At 36.0% G+C, this 5,278-nt stretch overlaps 1 pseudogene; it reads left to right on the top strand.

Moving 5' to 3' along the window:
* Positions 1 to 3,383: 3,383 nt before the first annotated feature.
* LOC147945307 (glyceraldehyde-3-phosphate dehydrogenase GAPC2, cytosolic-like) lies at positions 3,384 to 4,252 on the top strand (annotated as a pseudogene).
* The last annotated feature ends 1,026 nt before the right edge of the window (positions 4,253 to 5,278 follow it).

Genomic DNA, 5,278 nt, shown 5'->3' with positions numbered 1-5,278 from the left:
TGAATCAATGATAACGATTTGTTTTGTTTCAGCTAATCGGCAGACTGTTTATGGTCCAGCTGCTTCCTTCAACACTATTCCTCGCAGCACTAGTGCCACTGAGACTGAGGTGCCTGTTTAAAAGAGTTTGTGTTTGTTGTTGATTTTTATTGATAAATTGTGGTGAATCCTATTTGTTTCATTCTTGTTGTTAGGTCTTTGGGTATGTTTTTCCATCCCTCAGTGGAAAACTGAACGTGTTCCAATTCTCTCTTCCAACTGTTGGTGTCTCAGCAGTTGATCTCACCATTCGACTTGAGAAAGCAGCAACAAACGACGACATCAAAAAGGTTTTCAAGTAAAATCCGTCAACACTCACTATGACCATAAGTTATAAGATGAATATAATTTCATGATTATTTCGCCAAACTTTTCAGGGAGGAATCCGAAGGCAATATGAAGGGAATTTTGGGATACACTGAGGATGATGTTGTGTCTACCGACTTTTTGGGTGACAAGAGGTAAAATTTTGTGCATCTATAAATAACAGCTTTTAAGTTTCATTTTGGTAATGTTGAGACGACTTTAGGAGTGATTATCATATTAACGAACGGAGTGTTACTGTTTGCATGCAGGTCATGCATATTCGATGCCAAGGCAGGGGTTGCATTGAACGATAAAATTGTGAAGTTGGTCTCATGGTACGACGACATGTGGGGTTACTGTTCCCGTATTGTTGACCTTGTAGTTTCCATTCCTCTTCCTGACACCCCAATGGAACTAACTTCAGTAGAGTGTGGTATGATAGCTAAACCCTCAGCACCAGGTCATCGCATGAGCTCTGTAGCTATCAACTTTAATACATCCCGAGAGGTAGTTTATTTCTTTATTCGTATGCAGGCATCAGATTTTAAAGTGGATACTGGTATCTCTAAGGGCCATAGCAGGTATAACTTTTCAGATAAAGGGGTCCTTTATTTCGATAAGAAGCCACCAGTCACTGTGCTTAATTTCCCTAACAAGCCACCGGTCACTGTATTCCATGAAAAGTACATCTCTGTTAAAGGGTAAATCTGCATATCTCTGCTATGCTATTGATACATGTTGAAATGTTGTTTTGGGATTTGTTTTTCTTAAGGGATCCTGCCAATATTCCATGGGATTCTGCTGGAGTTGATATTGTTGTGGAGTCTTCTGACCTCTTAACTAACAAATTTGACGCTGCTGCTCACTTGAAGGTTTCCTTAGATCTTTTACTTACATATTTAAACACTTAATATGTATGAAAGCATACTTTTATTTTCACACGTCTATATATATTTAATACTTGTTCAGGGCGGTGCTATGAAAGTGATCATCTCTGGCGGAAGCAAAAATGCTCCCACTTTTGTTGTTGGTGTTAATGAGCATGAGTACAACTCTAGTCAAGATCTTGACATTATTTCCAGCGGTTCTAGCGTCGTTAACTGCATTGCTCCTCTTGTTAAGGTCTCATGTTCTTCTTTTTCTTTTCGATCCATGTAAAAATTGTGAAAATTTCAAGTCAAATTGTATACATCATTGTATTCTAATTTGCAATGTTTATTCAGGTCATCAAAAACCGGTTTTTCTTTAGTGAGGCACTAGTGACTAATGTTCCCACTATCACTGGTACATATATATACTTTGTTTCCTGATATTGATTCCTGAAAATGCCTTTACTGTTACTGTGACTCAATGATAACGATTTGTTTTGTTTCAGCTAATCGGCAGACTGTTTATGGTCCAGCTGCTTCCTTCAACACTATTCCTCGCAGCACTAGTGCCACTGAGACTGAGGTGCCTGTTTAAAAGAGTTTGTGTTTGTTGTTGATTTTTATTGATAAATTGTGGTGAATCCTATTTGTTTCATTCTTGTTGTTAGGTCTTTGGGTATGTTTTTCCATCCCTCAGTGGAAAACTGAACGTGTTCCAATTCTCTCTTCCAACTGTTGGTGTCTCAGCAGTTGATCTCACCATTCGACTTGAGAAAGCAGCAACATACGACGACATCAAAAAGGCTTTCAAGTAAAATCCGTCAACACTCACTATGACCATAAGTTATAAGATGAATATAATTTCATGATTATTTCGCCAAACTTTTCAGGGAGGAATCCGAAGGCAATATGAAGGGAATTTTGGGATACACTGAGGATGATGTTGTGTCTACCGACTTTTTGGGTGACAAGAGGTAAAATTTTGTGCATCTATAAATAACAGCTTTTAAGTTTCATTTTGGTAATGTTGAGACGACTTTAGGAGTGATTATCATATTAACGAACGGAGTGTTACTGTTTGCATGCAGGTCATGCATATTCGATGCCAAGGCAGGGGTTGCATTGAACGATAAAATTGTGAAGTTGGTCTCATGGTACGACGACATGTGGGGTTACTGTTCCCGTATTGTTGACCTTGTAGTTTCCATTCCTCTTCCTGACACCCCAATGGAACTAACTTCAGTAGAGTGTGGTATGATAGCTAAACCCTCAGCACCAGGTCATCGCATGAGCTCTGTAGCTATCAACTTTAATACATCCCGAGAGGTAGTTTATTTCTTTATTCGTATGCAGGCATCAGATTTTAAAGTGGATACTGGTATCTCTAAGGGCCATAGCAGGTATAACTTTTCAGATAAAGGGGTCCTTTATTTCGATAAGAAGCCACCAGTCACTGTGCTTAATTTCCCTAACAAGCCACCGGTCACTGTATTCCATGAAAAGTACATCTCTGTTAAAGGGTAAATCTGCATATCTCTGCTATGCTATTGATACATGTTGAAATGTTGTTTTGGGATTTGTTTTTCTTAAGGGATCCTGCCAATATTCCATGGGATTCTGCTGGAGTTGATATTGTTGTGGAGTCTTCTGACCTCTTAACTAACAAATTTGACGCTGCTGCTCACTTGAAGGTTTCCTTAGATCTTTTACTTACATATCTAAACACTTAATATGTATGAAAGCATACTTTTATTTTCACACGTCTATATATATTTAATACTTGTTCAGGGCGGTGCTATGAAAGTGATCATCTCTGGCGGAAGCAAAAATGCTCCCACTTTTGTTGTTGGTGTTAATGAGCATGAGTACAACTCTAGTCAAGATCTTGACATTATTTCCAGCGGTTCTAGCGTCGTTAACTGCATTGCTCCTCTTGTTAAGGTCTCATGTTCTTCTTTTTCTTTTCGATCCATGTAAAAATTGTGAAAATTTCAAGTCAAATTGTATACATCATTGTATTCTAATTTGCAATGTTTATTCAGGTCATCAAAAACCGGTTTTTCTTTAGTGAGGCACTAGTGACTAATGTTCCCACTATCACTGGTACATATATATACTTTGTTTCATGATATTGATTCCTGAAAATGCCTTTACTGTTACTGTGAATCAATGATAACGATTTGTTTTGTTTCAGCTAATCGGCAGACTGTTTATGGTCCAGCTGCTTCCTTCAACACTATTCCTCGCAGCACTAGTGCCACTGAGACTGAGGTGCCTGTTGAAAAGAGTTTGTGTTTGTTGTTGATTTTTATTGATAAATTGTGGTGAATCCTATTTGTTTCATTCTTGTTGTTAGGTCTTTGGGTATGTTTTTCCATCCCTCAGTGGAAAACTGAACGTGTTCCAATTCTCTCTTCCAACTGTTGGTGTCTCAGCAGTTGATCTCACCATTCGACTTGAGAAAGCAGCAACATACGATGACATCAAAAAGGCTTTCAACTAAAATCCGTCAACACTCACTATGACCATAAGTTATAAGATGAATATAATTTCATGATTATTTCGCCAAACTTTTCAGGGAGGAATCCGAAGGCAATATGAAGGGAATTTTGGGATACACTGAGGATGATGTTGTGTCTACCGACTTTTTGGGTGACAAGAGGTAAAATTTTGTGCATCTATAAATAACAGCTTTTAAGTTTCATTTTGGTAATGTTGAGACGACTTTAGGAGTGATTATCATATTAACGAACGGAGTGTTACTGTTTGCATGCAGGTCATGCATATTCGATGCCAAGGCAGGGGTTGCATTGAACGATAAAATTGTGAAGTTGGTCTCATGGTACGACGACATGTGGGGTTACTGTTCCCGTATTGTTGATCTTGTAGTTTCCATTCCTCTTCCTGACACCCCAATGGAACTAACTTCAGTAGAGTGTGGTATGATAGCTAAACCCTCAGCACCAGGTCGTCGCATGAGCTCTGTAGCTATCAACGTTACCCGAATGATGTAGAAAAGGATGATGGGAATTGTTTGATTTGTCGTGGGGAATTGTCCGGTGCTGGGTGTCGGGTGATTCAATGTGGGCTAGTGCATTATAAATCGTGCCCTTTCTGTCGAGTTTTGACGTATTGAATCAGCATAAGGTTTTCTTATTTTGATATTTTGTCAGGTAGCTATTTGAAAACAATGTGTGAGTAATGGAGGATTTTCGATATAATATGGAAGATATACAATTGATTCAATCTGAAATGGAAAGCATTGAAACCCAGTTAATGTATGTTTAGACTGAAGAACAATAGAGATATGACGATGAAAACAAAAGAGCAACGAAGAAATGAATGAACATATTTTTTTTTTGTATTTTTTTTATTATTATTAACAAATCTTGTGAAATAACACTTTAGGTGTGATTTTCCCATTTCACCTTTTCAAGTACGAAAGTATTCAAAATATCATAAAATCAATCTTTTGGATTTTTTTTTAAAATTCATATTATTTTGAATAACAATTTATTTGATATGATTTTGACAAATTATTGATTGAAATACAAAGAGATTGCCAGTTATTTTGTATGATTTTAAGAAATCTTAGATTCAATAACACTACATTTGATAAGTGATTTTAAACTCACTAGTTGAAATAACATGAGATTTTTAAAAAATTCGAAAATCTTTTTCTTCTTCTTCTTTTTTTGTTAAAAAAATCCATGTTTTAATGTGTATTCAACATAACATTTTAAGTGATTTTTGAAAAATTTATAAATCTTATGTTATTCAATCATATATTTTAAAACGTCTCTTGAAATCCACTATTATTGAACTTATTATTTAAAAATCTATATTAAAAATCCAATGTTATTCAAAACAGTTTGTGAATTTTAATTTTAATAATTTTCAAGGATTCTGGAGGATTTGAGAGATTTTATTTTATTTTTTTTTTTGTCAATATTTGAGAGGATTTCTTTAGTTAAAAATACGGAAATCCAAATCTCATAGTTTTAGGTAGAATTTAAATTTTACAATAAATCATATCAACTTCCCTAAAATCATTTAAAATCTCA

Source organism: Camelina sativa, chromosome 4, assembly GCF_030686135.1.
Source record: "Camelina sativa cultivar CO46 ecotype springtype chromosome 4, ASM3068613v1".
In the NCBI taxonomy this organism is placed as follows: domain Eukaryota; kingdom Viridiplantae; phylum Streptophyta; class Magnoliopsida; order Brassicales; family Brassicaceae; genus Camelina; species Camelina sativa.
This window is presented reverse-complemented; position numbering and strand designations above follow the sequence as displayed.